This window comes from Miscanthus floridulus, unplaced genomic scaffold, assembly GCF_019320115.1.
Source record: "Miscanthus floridulus cultivar M001 unplaced genomic scaffold, ASM1932011v1 os_1673, whole genome shotgun sequence".
NCBI lineage: Eukaryota > Viridiplantae > Streptophyta > Magnoliopsida > Poales > Poaceae > Miscanthus > Miscanthus floridulus.
The window spans coordinates 1,114-18,423 of record NW_027097847.1 but is presented as its reverse complement, the minus strand read 5'-3'; the positions used below and the strand labels follow the sequence as shown (position 1 = coordinate 18,423).

The window sequence follows — 17,310 nt, the reverse complement described above, 5'->3', positions numbered from 1 at the left end:
CTCCTCGTTATCCCTTCAAGGGATATGGCATAGTTTGAGTTCGTCATCTTTGAACTCAAGTTTTTTGACCTCAACGTAGTAAGCTTCCATCTTGTGGTCGCGGCACGCTGAGACCATCATTACTTGCCCAACGACAAGTTCAAAGTCACCCAAGGCAACAAGTTTCCTTACCCCAAGGGTGATAGCGGTGCGTAGCCCATGGAGGAGGGCCTCATACTCTGCTATGTTGTTGGTAGCACCCTCTAAATTTAAATGGAGCACATACCTTCATTCGGTTCTCGCTGGGGGAGACCAAGATGACTCCCGCTCCCGCTCCTTGTAGCATCAAAGAGCCATCGAAGCACATATTCCAATACTCCAGGTCGGCTACAGTGGGGTCGATGTGTGCTTCTATTCCACTCGGTAATGAAATCACCAAGACCTAGGATTTTATGGTTGTTTGTGGCACATACGTGATGTCGTATGCCATAAGTTCTAGAGCCCATTTGGCAATCCATCCGGTGGCGTCCTGATTATTGATGATCTCTCCTAGTGGGAAGGAGGTGACCACAGTAATCTGGTGCACATCGAAGTAGTGAACTAGCTTCTTCTTTGCCAAGTTTCACCATGTATAGTATCTTCTGGATGTGCGTGTAGCGAGTTTTGCTCTTGGCCAGTATTTGGTTGAGAAAGTATACCGGTCGCTGAATGGTTTGAATGTGGCCTTCTTTCTTCCTCTCGACAACTATAGCCATGTTGATCACCTGAGTAGTAGCTACAATGTATAGGAGTAGGGGTTCCTCTTCATTGGGAGCCACTAACATAGGGGGCTTGGTGAGGAAGTCCTTGATATCGTCGAAGGCCTTTTGAGCCTCTAGGGTCTATCACTTGTCTGGCATCTTGTGTAAGAGTTTGTAGAGGGGGGAGTCCTCTCTCGTCTAGCCTAGAGATGAACTAGCTTAAGGAAGCTAGACTTCCCATGAGTTTCTTGGCGTCTCTTAACGCTCGAGGAGGTCTCATATCGAGGATGGCCTTAACCTTCATCGGATTGGTCTCAATCCCATGAGCCAATATGATGTAGCTGAGCAGTTTGTTGGATTGTACCCCAAAGGTACACTGCTATGGGTTGAGCTTGATCTTGAACTTTGGAGGTTGTTAAAGGTCTCTAAAAGGTCTCGGATAAGGTCCCTAGCCTTTGACGACTTCATGATGATGTCATCGATGTAAGCCTCGACATTTCTACCGATTTGCTCATGGAGGCAGCGCTTCATGCAGCGCTAGTAAGTAGCCCCCACGTTCTTTTAGCCCAAACAACATGGTGATGTAGCAGTATGCTCCAATTGGGGTGATGAACGAAGTAGCTAGTTGATTAGATTCTTTCATCTGGATCTAAAGATATCTGGATTAAGCGATGAGGAAGCAGAGTAGCTCTAATCCTATGGTGGAGCCAATGATCTGATCTATATGGAGCAAGGGATAAGGATCCTTGGGACATGCCATGTTAAGGCCCATATAGTTGACACATATTCTTCATTTGTTGTTCTTTTTGGGATCAGGATGGGGTTTGCAAGCTAGTCTGGATGCAGGACCTCCCTAATGAAGCCCACATCAAAGAGCTTGGCTATCTCTTCCTCTATAGCTCTACGCCATTCGTCATCAAACAGTCTCAAGTGTTGCTTGATCGGCTTAGCATTGGCCCAGATTCTCAGGGAATGCTAGGTGATTTCTCTTAGAATCCCGGGCATGTCTGAGGGTTTCTAGACGAAGATATCCCAATAGTCAACCAGGAATTTGGTGAGTTCATTGTGTTGTGCCTGGTTCAGGATCCTCCCAATGTTCGTGGTCTTGCTCGAGTCAGTCTTCTCCAAGTGGACCTTCCTTGAGTACTCTCCAGGTTGGTCCTGAGGGCGTGAATTGTGTTGGTGAGAGCCTCTTTTCTTCAGGAGGTGAAGATTGAAAATCGAGGCACGGCGGCGCTTGCGTCGAAGCCCCCGAGTCCTGATTCTACATGAGGACGTAGTCTAGCTCACGCTACGCCAGATCCAAATTTTGGACCATGTTCTTGATAGCGAGTAGTTCGCATTGGTAGGCATTTTCAAGGTCTCCAGAGATGGTGATAACACCATTAGGACCGACATCTTCATCTTTAGGTACGCGTAATGAGCCACAACCATGAATTTGACGAAACATGGTATGCTGAGTACGGTATGAAAAGTGTCGTGGAAATTCACGTCCTCGAAGGAGAGTATCTCCTAGCGATAGTTTTGCTGCCTCACCAAACATGACCTGTAGATCTATGATGCCGAGGGGCATCACCTGTCTCCCTGGCACTATTTCGGTGATCAGGCCCCTCGGTGGGCGCAGTTTGTCCGTGCCAATCTTTAGTCTTTCGAAAGTGCCCCAATATATCAGATTGGAATCACTTCCTCCGTCCATGAAGATCTTAGTGGCGCGGATAGTCTCGAGAATTGCGCTAACAACCAGGGGAAACCTGTCGACGTCAACTGAGAGTTCGGGCTGGTCCACTTTTGTCGAAAGTGATCGGGTGCTCAGACCAAGGTAACCAGGCCGTTGCTGCGGGTACCATGACATGAGCCTCCTGAACAGTAGGCATGCGTCCCGAATCTGACCGAATCCTAGTATGGGCACAAATAGCATAACTTGTTTGAGGGTTTGTTTCAAGTGTCCCTTGTGCCATCGACTTCCCCTTGAGGGGTGCCCCATGGGAGAGTCGCCCACAACAGCTATCACACGGTACATCTTACAGTCTTTGGAGAGATGAGCCACCAGGTACCCATGATTCTGGCATGAGAGATTCATGGCGTAGCCAAGATTTACTCGATAGCTTAGCTTTTGGCTTCGCTTGACACTTAGCTGGTTGGTTCCATGATTTGTCTTCGATATTCAAGGTGCCCCGGCCCTGTTAGGGTCGACCGTGAGAGATAGGAAGAGTTCCCAAGCATGTGCCATCGCCACCTCTTGAGCCTGTCAAAGAATCCAGGCAGAACAACGTCTAGCGACGGTGGTAGATGTGTATTATCTAGGTAGTATGATTCTCACCAGATTGTGCGTGCGGTGTCGAGGAGGTACTCCTAACAAAATTGAGAGAAAGTGGACTTAGCATAGCGACTTACGTGACATGCCAGCTGAAGTGGCCCTGCCTTGATCACGTCTCCGACCTTGGTGAGGTAGAGTTGGTCAGGCGATGTCGATATCGAAGCCCACGTGCGAATCTTGAGGTTGCCACGCCATGGGTTTCTTGGTCGCACCCGAAGGTGGCAGCGCCACAGCCCGTCTTCTCTGATCGCTTCTTTATCACACCCTTACTCGACCTACGTAAAATAGCCATCCAAATAGAAAAACAAATCTGAACGTGAAAGGCCCCTACCTGGCGCGCCAACTGTCGGGTTGTTTTGCTCCGACAATATCCAACAACGTGATCACGTAGGTGGAATCGGATGGTAGCACACGGGACACAGAATTTATACTGGTTCAGGGCATGGTGCGTGCTAATCCCTACTCCAGTGGTGCGGCTGCTCTTGTATTCGTATGCTCAATTACAGGGGCTGTTGCTCCTAGCTATGTAGTAGATTGGAATGTGTTGAAGATGGATCCCGAGCCCGAGGTCCCTACCCTCCTTTATATAGGCAGGGGGGGGTAGGGTTACAGAGAAGACGATCGGGCTAATAGATTGTTTCCTAGTTTGTTACACGATATGCGCAACAGACTGATCATAGCTATCGTCCAGATACGTCCGCCTTGGTTTGTCTTGATCCCCACGTTGGTCAATGGCGCAGGCGCTCGCGGGCCTCCCCTCTGACGACTGTTGGGCCGATAGCTGGTCGATGGTCATATATACGGGCGGTGCAAGTACCCCTGGCCCATATCTCTGACACTATGTTATTTGTCCCTATTCAATACTCAGGTGATTTTTTACTATAAATCACTTGATTTGCTACCAGCTACATATTTGTGTGATATCTATTGACTATTGTCAAATAACTTGGGTATACAAAGGCCTCATATTCGTCATCATGCTGATGAGTATAGCCAGCTGAGGATTGTCGTAAATTCGCATGAATGATTGATTGTTGTTTTGATGGTGATGGAGATGTTCCATATAAATTCATAGCTTCTAGTAGTAGTTAGGTTCGAATGTTGTAATGTTGCTTGGGAATTTCATAAAGATCTATATGAAAATCCCTTTGCTGCCTTTCAAGCTTATGGATTTTCAATCTGTTTTACACTTGTTTTTTTATTTTCCCTATCATATTTTATTGTGTTTTTCCATTGCATAGAAATTGATATCTTCTAATAGTAGTTAGGTTGGATTGATGCAAAGCTGTTCGTTATTTTCATAACGATCTATATGAAAATCCCTTTGTTTTGATTCAAGCATCTATATTTGTAATCTTTACATGTTTCTTTTAAATTTCCATCTCATCTGTTTCTTTGACGTTGATTTCCATACAGTACTGCAAAGTTGGTCGCTATTTTCATAAAGATCCATAAATCTCCTTTGTTTTGCATCATACATTTGTATTTGGAATATGTAAATGCGTCTTTTAATTTTTCATTTCAACTATTCCTTTGATTTTGATTTCCATAGAAATTCATTGCTTATATAATAGTAGTAGTTAGACTGTTGCAAATTTACTGGGGATGTTCATAGAGATCCATAAGAAAATTGATTTGTTTTACACCATGTATTTGAATTTATATTATATGTTTAAAGTTTCTTTCTCTTATTTTTCTTTGTATTTGTTATCCAAACTTTTAGTTCTTTCTAATTGTTTATGTTTTTGTTTATTGACTATTGAGTATTGTCGCATCTGTTCTTTTATTTATGATTTACGATATTTCTGTTATATTTAGGTAAGAACTCTTAGTGATCCAAGCTTAGATATATTTAGGAACTTGGTGTGGTGGGGGAGGGTGGGCGACAGAATTCGTGTGAATCTAAACTTTCTTTCACTTGATTTTTGTTTTCAGGTTTATTTGAGTGATATGGCCTCATTCGGACTTTGTTGTTATTGCACATTTGTGTGATTTTTGGATCTGTCTAGGTTACTTTCGGTTGTTTTGGCCCCCTTCTATCAACTGAATTTTTCATATGCACTTACATTGCCTTATAGCTATATTTACACTGTCTTATTACTATATTTACAATGATATCTTCAGTGTAATTTAATGGACACAGTGGTGTAATTTGGGGATAACACAAATATATGCCAATTTTTCAGAAAAATTTACAAACTATTTTTATAGATTGCAGATATTAGAGAAATATATGTCCAATTGTTCACAAATTTCAAAACAAATTACAAATTATTTACATATTCCAGTGGGACCCACCCTTCCCTTCCTTCCCTTTCGTCTTCCGTGAGCGAACGAACCAGGCAACATACGAGACTCAGTTCGCCGCGCTCACCCACTTCGTCGTCGGCCACCGATGAGAGACCACGACGTCGCCGTCGCTCGCGCTTGCCATGGTCGCGTGCTCCGAGGTCGGCCTCGCCTGCTGCCTTGCCGGTCCTCGCTGGCCATGCCGCCTCGCCCCCCCCCCCCCCCCCCCCCCCCCGGCCGCCCCGCACGGCCGCCATGGCCGTCCACGCCAGGTCAGATGGCCCCAAAATTGGTTGTTGGGAGAAGCCAAATCAAACCGGTTGAGGTTTAGTAATTTTGTAATTTTTTCTCTTAGATTGCTTGAGTGATTAGAGGGGGACGGATTACGCAGGTTCTAAACATTTTGTTTATTTTTGCTATGAATTTAGTTTACTTACCCTTTGATTTCACTTTTTTTTTTTTAGAAAACTTTGATTTCGCTTATTTGGGACATCTAGCTTCGGACCCTCACTTTCCACGCGCAGCACTTGGCCCTGCGCGCCCCCGTCCAAGCGCTGTGTCGTCAGCACTGACTGAAGCCCTGAGGCGCCCGATGCCCACCACGTGTCGGCCTTGACGGTCGCCATCGCTCGGAGCCGCACAGCCGCCCCACGCGCTGCTATATAAGGCGTGCGTGCAGCACGGCGCATTGTTTCATGCCTTTCGCGAGCTAGAGAAAGGGGACGAATCGGCGGCTGATTTGACTTCGCTCGCTATTCGAGCTGTGAAAGTGATCCGAGCAGTCACGGTTTCGGAAGCGGCGGGTCGGCCGGAGCCTGAGGAGAAACGTAACCAAGTCGAGGAGATATGAGCGGCGGCGGGGAGGCCGAGCGCCGGCGGCGCAGTCGCAGGAGCTGCAGCTGCCGCCGGGGTTCCGGTTCCACCCGACCGACGAGGAGCTGGTGATGCACTACCTCTGCCGGCGCTGCGCCGGGCTGCCCATCTCCGTGCCCATCATCGCCGAGATCGATCTCTACAAGTACGACCCCTGGCAGCTCCAAGTACGTATCGTCCGCCGCCGCTCCGTGCATACGCAATACAGTTCGTTCCAAGTTTCTTAGCTCGCCTGTACCTGAAATCCTGAATCCTGATTGGTAGTGCTGTCTTTGGTTTGTGCAGGGATGGCGTTGTACGGAGAGAAGGAGTGGTACTTCTTCTCCCCGCGGGACCGCAAGTACCCGAACGGGTCGCGGCCGAACCGCGCCGCCGGCGCCGGGTACTGGAAGGCCACCGGTGCAGACAAGCCGGTGGGCACGCCGAGGCCCGTGGCCATCAAGAAGGCGCTCGTCTTCTACGCCGGCAAGGCGCCCAAGGGCGACAAGACCAACTGGATCATGCATGAGTACCGCCTCGCCGACGTCGACCGCACCGCCCGCAACAAGAACAACAGCCTCAGGGTACGTTCAGTGTCACAGTCCCGATATTGTTTGCTAGTAATATCTCTTGTCCCGTCACTAGTCCACTGCCGTATCAAAAAAAAAAGTTGAGATAAGAACGTAATCATCGACACGTATGGATCACAAAGAATAATTAGCAATCGAATTATTACTAGCTAGCTAGGCGAGGCGCGAAAAAGAGATGGCGAGACCCATTTCTGCAAGTGTGAACCCCCTCGAGATGCTGCGCCGTGCGTCATCTCCCCTCAGCCGCCAATTAGACCGTCTACAACAGCAACTCCATCCAAACTTAAAATGGATAGCAGGATATCTAAATTAACTTTTAACATAGTATCTATATGGGGATCTATCTTAAGTTGTCTGAGGGACACAACCCAAATATAGATATCCTCTCTCCTAAAAATTCATTTATAGAAAATATTTTTTTTTAGATCTCGTTGTCGGAGAAGATGTCGAATAGGTATTAAACCTTTTACATCTAAAGGACGAATGTTTGTTCTATTGGTTTTGGGAGCTACGACAGCGATCGGATACGGTCGAAAACGACGCATCAATAATGCCTATGGATTTCACCGTTAAAAAAATAGTATAATTGTTCTTCCTTTTTGATGGATTGGGCGGTATGGGCATGATTAACAAATTGTTTTTCCTTTCGGTTTTCTGCTGTCGCAGTTGGATGATTGGGTGCTGTGCCGAATCTACAACAAGAAAGGCGTGCCGGAGAAGCCGACCGGGGCCGAGGCGAGCAGCCAAGGCGCGCAGGGGTCCATGGGCTCGCCGCCGGAGCAGAAGCCGTCCCTGCTGCCGCTCCCGACGTCCGCGGGCCGCGGCCGGGGACGGGGTACTACGCGCCGCCGCCGTTCTCGGAGCTGGAGGCGTACTGCGAGGTCCGGCCGTCGGACTCGATGCCCCGGGCGCACGGCGCGGACTCGAGCTGCTCGGGCCAGGGCCACGCGCTGGCCGCCACCGTCGTCGTCGTGCGCGGCGGCGAGCGGCCCTGAGGTGCAGAGCCAGCCCAAGATCGCCGAGTGGGGAGCGCACGTTCGCCGCCGGCGGCGCCGGCGCTTGGCCCGGGGATCAACCCGGCCGGCTCCATGCTGGGGCTTGGCGGGCATCAGCTCGGACCGGCGGCCGCGGTGGGGTGGGGCTGCCCGCCGGCGACCCGCTGCTCCAGGACATCCTCGCGTACTGGGGCAAGCCGTACTGAGGAAGGACGGTGGCTTAGCCGTAATTGTCGTCATCGGGATGACTGGGCCGAACCGCCGGCGATGAGGCCGTGTCGAGCCCTGATCGTGGAGCAGGACTACACGACCATTCCTTATTGCTGCCTACTGCTACGAGAGTTGAAATAAGCTGTGTATATGCGATTAATTTGGACATTTGGAGCTGGGACTGCGTACTCCCTCAAAGTAATTTTGAAGGTGGACATAGACGAGACGGAGGGAGTACTTATATTAGTTAGTAGTAGTATATATATTGGAGTATATATGTTTTGCTTATATATGGAGTAATATAATATTTATATCTATATAATTGGTCTGTCCCAAGATATCACTCTATCAATCAACTTATCAACTAGAATCTACAGTATTTTTTTTCATAACAAAACAGTTTTAGCTAACTTATCAGTCGACTTTAATACCAGCCGAACAGACCCTGCATTGGTATGGTATGAATGCAGGGGTATTGGTATGGACGTATGGACACACACTGCATGTCTGCATTCAGATCGATATTTTCTCAGCGTCATGTTTTGGATTTATGTGAAGCTACACTGGGGTTCTACTAAGGTCCAGTACATACCTTATTTCTATAAACGTAGAACGTAGAAGTTTCGGCCGTCAGCTTGCGCCCGAACGTCCGGACAGATTAGCATCAGGATGTCCGGACGGGGCTGTGTTCGGACGTTCACGCCTGATGCGCCTGCCCGTGCCCTGGGTAGGCATGCTGCTGCGCCCACCACAACGTCTGCGCCTCCTTTATGTGGGGAATCACGTCGCTCCGTTTTCTGACTGCATGTGCCCACGACGGGGTCGCGTCTCGATCTGCGCCTGTATCGTGTTCCCCACGTCTGCCGCTCACGCCTCCTCCACACCAACGAGCATGTAAGCGGGCCCAGCAGCTGCAGCAGACGGTTGTGGCAGATGGGTCTCACTGCAACATGTGTAACACCGAATCTACTTTGCAACATCTAGATGAAACACTTACAACATACGTCAAAAACAGTTGAAACACTGCAACATACATCTAAAAGTACTAGGAAGACACGTGTGTAGCCATTGCAAAACGTACATATGCAACACCTACAATGAAACACTTGCAACGTATATGTGAACATATGTGTCGGGTTCATGAACCCCGGGGCCCCTCGGGGACCGGCTTCCACACCAAGGCTCGACCCAAGAGTCTAAACCGACAGACCGGGAAGTGCGGCCCAGTCACCGACCGGAAGGTCTGGCCGAAGAGAAAACAGCGCCCGCTCGATGGCTACTTTGGCCCAATCTCTCTGACCGGAGCGTTCGCTTCGACTCCAGCCGCCTCCGGACGGCCTCCTCCGATCGGAAGGCCTAGCCCAAACACACTACTTCCGACTCCGACCCCACGTCTCCGACCTGGGTTTACAGGAAACCCCTGCTCACCCGCTCTTCTTCGACCGGCGCACTCAGAGCCGACTGGAGCCATCTGGACCGGGGACGCCCGTTCGATGGGAACCAGAAGACGTGCGGAGAAAAGCAAGGCAAGGCTCACAAGTCAAAATCACTATACCAGGGACCATACCCTGCACGGAACAGTACTCTGCAGCCCCCTGACACAAACAGCATTGTAGGCGCCGACATCTACCTCTACAGTATTGTAGGGGCCGCTAAAAACAACCCATACAGTAAGGTTTCCCCACGTGCCTCTAGACATCGATAGCGGTATGGGCGTCAGGATTTACCGGTACCGGGTGAACATAGCGAGACTCCTCATATGCTCTAGGCATCAAACATTATTTGCAGGTACCGACGTCCACCATCCCTGAAAAGGCAGCAAGACCCTCTCTGACATTCTACAGTGACATCAACAGTGTTGTAGGCGCCTACCATTATCTTGTACCCCGCCAGTGTGGGCAACAAGGCTCGGTAAGCATATATACCCTTACCCTCTCACTTGTAAAGCTATCCCCTTTATCTATAAAAGGGGACGCGTCCCCTCCAACAAAAAAGAGAACCCTTCTTGAAGACAACCACACCGATCAAGTTCACTAGCTCATGACCACAGAACCATCGGGTTCGGACTCTAATCACACGCTTGAACACTTAGCTCATAGCGTAGCTCCTGTCGCTCTTGGCCCTTCCGACCGGAGCCGATCGGACCTCCTATACACCCTTTCTTCCTCCTTCTCATTTATAACTCTACTACAAACTTCGAGCACCTGGGCTCAGGAATAAAGTCACTGTCCGACCCAAACTGGACGTAGGGCAGTTGCCTGAACCAGTATAAATCCTGTGTCATTGAGTGCTAGGCCACCTTCGATCACAACGTACGGCAAAACTATAAATATTCACTAGTTGGTCATTTTCTGCACCGACAGTTGGCGCCGTCCGTGGGGATGACGTTGTACGTTCAACACTTTTTTGGTCATCGGATGGCCCACTTTTTTGCCACCCTTGCCGTGGTGGGCTCGGGCGATATGATTCACTTCGGCTTGCTGGAGTTTCTCACACTCTCACCCACTGGGATGCGGGTTCCACCCGTCTTCGAGCCATTCCAGGCATTCCTCTTCGGAAACCTGAACTTCATTGCCGACCGGCTTGGCGTGCTACATCTCTGCGAGGAGGCTCACGTCTTGGTACCCGTCAGAGGAGCGCCCTCCATGAACTCCGGGACGCATGGCTTCGACGACGCAACATCTGTGCTTCTTTCCGAGCAAACTCTTTGCTCAAACCATGCTGTGAGTAATATACACAGTGTTATTTACTTACTATTCTCTATCTTCCGCTGATTACCCGGCGGAACCCCGTTGTCCCCAATGCCATCGCCGTACTACCAGTTCCCCTATAGCCTCACATTTTCTACGGACGCATACGCCCCGGGGCTCCGAAGGATGCCTACGCCGCCCCTCTCGCATCTGAATTTGTGGGAATGGCGAGCTATGCTCCCACCTGTTTCCTTGACCTCATGGATGATGATAGCGAGAGTGACGGCTCCAGCATCAGCGATGTGGCACCTAGCCACCATCCGTCCTAGGAGTGTGCCATGGCGGACCCTCCGGGACACCCATCGGCGGAAGCGGAGTCCTCATAGACTCACACCTCTCTTGACCCTCATGCGGAGACCCCTGAGCTCACACTTGAGCACAGGGAGGAACTGCGACAACGGTGGCTGCATTAGCCACCAACTGCGCCGGCACGCCCGCACACCACACTGTGCCCCGCGTGCATAGACCGGCGAGCGGCGCCCGGGGGCGCACCCGTCAGGTCCAGCACAACACCATGGATAGGGGAAACGATCCCCCGCACTTTGCTCGGGCAAACCAGAACATCGCCGCCACGGCAATGCTTCTATGCGGCCTGTCCGAGCCGAACGACCCTCATGAACAGGCAATCCACCAGAACCTCTAGGCTCTAGTGGAGACCACTGCTGTTCAACAAGCGGAGTGCTCCATATCGCGACGCCGATACGCGTCCTCGCTCTCCGCTAGGGGGACAAGAACACGACAGATGGGTCGCTCCACCCGATCGCCACTACAATCGCTGAGTGCGACACAGGAGGCCGCACTGGCTGCTTGTCTTGACCCAGCAACCACTCTACACTGACCGCCTGTATTCACGTGGCTCGGACCGAACCGAGACACACGCAGCAGTGACCAAAATCCTAGCCCTGATGGCCTGGGACCGCGGACCTTTGTCCAAAACCCCCAACAAACGCCGCTCCCGCCGTGCTCCAACGGAGGCTGGGGCAAGGGCAAGGCCAAGCGCCAGGATCAGGACGAAGGCCCCTCCATGTAGAGGGGAAAAAAGAACAGAAAAAATCACCGTCGACCGGCCAACTCCGCATTGGTCGCCATGGCTGATCATGCGGGCACACAGACCCAGCAGGGCCCTTCTAGCCACTTCCATGAGCTCATGGAGAGCCCATGCACCAACCATGACTACCCCATAAAACACCTCTACAAGGACTGCCAGCTCCTCAAGCACCTTCTATGGTAGGCCGACAGGCCGAAGGATGGCAAAGAAGCAGCAACCAAGAAAGGGGGCGTAGCAGGCTAGGATCCGAACACGTACCTACCAAAGGACGACAACGACGCCCATCCCTCCGAACTACTAGAACAGCTATGTTGTTTTTCCTAAGCTTTAATCTTACCATTGTTTACTTAGTATATGCTCCTACAGAAGCACCCCGACCCGAACACTTTTCGCCCCGGGGCGCTTGGGGGCTCCACTAGGGTACACTACTATCATTATGCTTAAATGACTACCTCACTGCTTTGTTTTCTATGGTGAAATTCCTTCCTACCCAACCAACGGGATAGTTTGTTCCTTAGTTTTGCTGTACATAGCTTTGCTTTAAAAACATTCCAACCGATCACACCTTGCCTTTCCCTACGGTTATGAGCAGCTGAGCCTCGCAAGCCACGCCCTAGGCTCCCAAGGTCACGGCCTACGGGACAAATGGGTAGGTACGAGAAAGAAAGAATAAAAAACAAAATTATGCTAAAGGAAAACTAAGGAACAAAAGGGGAACAGGCTCCCCCAAATAGAGCAATTCCATCACAGAAAACAAAATCGATGGTAGTCATTAAGCACACAGTAATATTTACACGAGGGCTCCCCCACAAACTTAAACTTCTACCTTCACTAAACTACTTATATTTTGCAAGCTATTGGACCGGCCTGGTGGCATCTACTGTTGGAGCGACTAACGGGGGCGTGGACTGCTCACTCCCCGGTGGCACGACATTCGGCTCGGTCGGGGCCAGAGCGATGTTCACCTCTGACCTAGGCTCCACGCCGTCTGTAGACTGGGGCAGCGTCTTCTCTGCGCATGCTTCTGGCCATGTCTTCACGGTGGACGTCCATCACCCACTGGGCAGAGACTTGCTCCACCACCGACCTTGCGTGCGGTAGCAAGCCCTCCCCGATCAACTAGATGTCCTCCATGCTCAAGTGTTCAGCATACCCACTGCAGATGGTAGCAAAGTCTAGGTTCAGATGGTGCATTGCCACCAAAGTCAGCACCCCCGATGCCTCGTAGAATAGCCCGCTCCTAATAAGGTCCTAAACCGCATCTAGGACCTCCGCTAGCTGGACCGCGGGCGTGCTAGTACTGGGCGCCGACCCGAAGATGTCCGAGACGACAAGCTGAGCAGCATTGCGGATCTGGTCAAGATCCCCCTCGAGAGCACGTCGCTCTTCATGGGACTTGGCCAGTTCCTCCGCATTCTGACTAGGGTTGCCTTGATCGTCTCCAGGTCTTGCTCCAATGCCTTCACCTTTCCACCTAGCTCTGAGAGAAGAGCGACAAGCTCAGAAATAGGCTGAAGGAAAAAACCAACAACGAAGAACAAAAAAAAGCACATACCGACGCGGAAGTTCTCAAGGATGGAGAAATCCTTTGCCTGTCGAACCGCTTGCTTGCGTAGTCGGGCACTCGTGTCCTCCATCCCATCACGGACCTCGGAGCATGAGCACCTCCTGGTCCACCTCCGATCGAGCCTTCCGCTCCGCCTCTAGGGCCTTCCGTGCTGACTCTAGGGCGTTCTGTGCTAACACCAATGCGGCCTGTTCTGGCTCAAGGGCCACCAAGGACTCTCGCAATGCCGCCTCGGTGTTTGCTAAGGATGTTCGCAACCCCCACCTCGGTCTCCGCCTGACGGGCCTTCGCTGCCTCGAGCCCTTGCTCGGCGGCAGTCACCCGCTTGGCTGCACGCTGCCCCTCTGCCTATGCCGCGGTCGCCTCAGCTGCCCTGTCCTAGGACTCGCGACGGGTGGACGCTAGTTGACGCTCGAGCTCGGCCATCTGGGCGTGCTCTATTCAGAGAAGGCAGGACTTGCGGGACGACGTCCCCTTTAGTCTCTATGAAAAACAAACATGCTAAGGCAACCAACACAAGATTCAGAGGTCAAAGACAAGTCTGCGAAACTCACCTCCATAGCCAGCTACAGGTCAACCTCAATCAATTGCTGAGCGACCTTAACCTGCTCCTGGGCGTCTCTAAGCTTTGCGGACAAATCGGCGAGTTCAGACACCATGGCGTGTCCCTGCTCCCCGAGGATGTCCCAGAGTTGACACTCCTGGGAATCCTAGAGGATGAACCACGCCTTCACTAGGTCCTTAGGGCAGGGCCACTCTAGGTCACCCATACAGTAGGTCACTAGAGGGCCCAGCCTCTGACCGGACCACCACCAGCTCCCACGATGACACCGGTGGCTCCGCCGTATTATCCGCCTCATCATCGGATGGGATATCCACCACCTTGGTTGCGTGGACCATCGCCAAACGTTCAGACTCTGTCCTAACCGTGCTCTCCCCCAGCGCCTTTGGCTCTGAACATGCGGGTGAGCCATGCGGCCCTCCGCCCGGCAAGGCAGGGAGCTCGGTCCCCCCTCTCCTCTTCCACCATGACCGGGGGAGGAGGGGCCACGAGGGTTACTTCTGATGTAGCCCCCGCTATCAGCACCAGAATCGCCGCCAACATCGATGCCACTGCCGTCACTATGGTAGCTGTAACACCACCCGGTGTTATGCCTACATTTAGGCACTGCAAATCACGCATATCATGCATCATCAAGCAATCCAAATCATACATGCTTAATCATGTGCATACCAATTGAAACATTGTTTGAAACATCTGAAACATGCGTGAAACCTTGAATGTTGCATACACCTGTTAAGAATTGTTTTGCCCTGAATTTTTCTTGCTACGTTAGTAAACATGTTTGGCTACTATTGTAAATCATCTAGAAATGTTTAGTTCAATTTTGGAGCAATGTTTTATTCAATTAATTCAAAATTTGGCTTCAAAAATAAATTCCAAAAATTAGGGTTTTGAGCTAAGCGTGGACTTTGGTCGTACAATTAAAAATCTAGAAAGAATTTGGCTGTGGTCATAAAAGCAAAGTTGTAGAGAATTAAATTCTAAACAACTTTCATTTTTGGTACATTTTCAAAAGAGGTTATTTTCTTGCCCAAAATAATATTTGAAAGATGGCATTTAAAAATTCCTTGAAAATTTTATTTGGAAAAAAAGGATTTTTCTCCTTCGCGGGCCGCCGCCTCGCTTCTGGCCCGCCTGTCGAAGCTGGCCCAGCGCGCCAGCGAACCCGCCCGCGCGCGTCGGCCCACCTCGTGCGCCGGCCTGCCCATGCCATCCCGCGCTGCGCTCGCCTCGGCCCAGCCCCGCGCCGTTCCCCTGCTCGCCGCGTGCCCACGCGCCGACCGCAGCAGAGAACTCCCACCGCGTGGCGACCATGTGCCGGCGTCGCCCGCCGCGCGGCAGCCGCGGCCTGACCCTCGCCCACGCGCCCGCCTACACCTGCTGGTGCCCCGTGCGCTCGCTCACTCCCGCCCGCGCTGCCTTCCTTCTCCTCCAGAGCTGAGAGCCCCAAGCTCTGCACTCGCCGCGCCCGCAGCTCCACCGGCGTCGAGCTCCCGCACCACCGTGCCATTCCCCGATTCCTCCCGCCCGTAGCTCCGCCTCACCCTCCTTTAAGTCGCACTCGAGCTTGCGCTGCCTTCCGAGCACAGGTCGAGCCTCCCCGCGCCTCGTCACCGACGGCCATGGCGCCGCCGTGCTCGGCCGCCATGGAAGTCGTCTTCCTTCTCTTCTCTAGCCTAGCCTAGCTACCCTACCGCACTCGCCTTCTCCTCGCACATCCCGTGCGCTCGCCAGCTCTCACTGCCGTGGTTGGAGATGGCCGCTGCCTCAGCCAGCCAGCCGGGCCGGCCAGGCCGAGCGGCCATGGGCGAAGCCCTCCACGGACCCGCTCGCGCTCCCCCTTTCGCATCAGGCCGCGTAGGCCAGTTGTGGCCGTGGGCCAGTTCATTTCCACGGGCCGCCCAGAGGAGTAGAAATAATTCGTTTCATTTCTTTATTAATTTGAAAATAGAAATGTTTTGGAAAATGTTTGGGTACTCAAATTTGCTCCAAATTTGTTGAAACAAATTTGGCTAGGTTCCTTATCACCAGATCTACTTGGGAAAATTATTGCATGTTATTTTTGGGATACTTTTCTGTAGGATTTTATTTAATCATGGATATTGCTGATAACTTGAAAAATATGTAGAAAAATCTATATTCTGTAGAAAATATGATTTCAAGTTTGTTAATCTTCTTATGTCATGTACTTCCTAGGAAAAATATGTTTCATGCATGTGCTATGGAAAACTTTGGAGGTGTGAGTTCAAGTACCTTTAATGGGCTGAGTTTTGTTATTTTTGCTAGAGAGCAAACTTTGTATAAAACATGCATGTGATAATTTTTGTACAGTCATTGTATGCTATGAAGAACCTAGGAAAAAATATTAATTCTATGTTTGACACTTTTCACAGTTCAAAGTATTTTTTATGTACAAAATCATGCCATAGTTTGTGATTTTTGTGTAGGCTAATCCACTCATTCAATTATCATGAAAATCTGATGGTAGTCTACTTAGAGTAGTACCATGCTACTGTAATTTTCCTTTTTATAAGCACCAAGAACTAGATTTCTGTTGTAGCCCTAATTTAAAAGGAATTAAAAATCCTCTTTAATACAAGGTTAGTTAATATAATAGTTTGGTGTATCTTTGAAGCATTTCATAAGATGTTGACTTAACATATTAGTAGTAGAAGAGAATGCAGTAGATGACATGTGCTTGTAGTATAGTTTTCTTGGATGATGTTGACTACCTTGCATTTAAACATATCCATTGCTTCATCTCCTTCGATGCACCGTTTACATAATCACTTACGCGCATTGCATCATACAGGATCGTAAACCGAGACCCATCGTCATAACCCGAGGAGCCCAAGGAGCAGCTCGAGGTGCAGCAGCAGGAAGTGCCAGAAGCCGACGAGGAGGACGTTGAGGAACTTCCGAAGTGCCCGATCACCGCCCGAGCCCCTTCAGAGGCAAGCCTCGGCATTTTCTCTCCTGGTTTGCATTATTCATTAATGCTTTACTTTAATTGATGCTTACGTTCAGGAGTTGTTTGCAACCGTTGCTGCATTATACCTTGTTTACCTTTGTTACTATATCCTTGTTACCCTGGTATCCCGCAGTCGAGTCATTGCTTAGCTGGCTTAGACCGGTAGAAAGTCAGGTGATTTCCTATCACCTACGAGCTATAGGTGGTTTACCTGGATCTGCTTAGAGACTATGAAGTCATGGTATAACTAAGTGTTAAATGAAGTTGAGACCGGACGGAGACTTGCAGAGTTTCGGACTGTAGTGTTTTCCGTCTGTGTCGATTAAGACCGACCGTTGTTGGGCCGAGTCATGTTGAACGCATGCCTTACATTTAGCTGGCCGGATAAAGTACCTTCCGACCGCGAAGCTGGGAGATTTTTTGGCCGAGTAGATTGC

General features: G+C 50.5%; 1 pseudogene; it reads left to right on the top strand.

Moving 5' to 3' along the window:
* The first annotated feature begins 6,107 nt into the window (after positions 1-6,107).
* Positions 6,108-7,983, top strand: LOC136534209 (NAC domain-containing protein 48-like; annotated as a pseudogene).
* Positions 7,984-17,310: the final 9,327 nt, after the last annotated feature.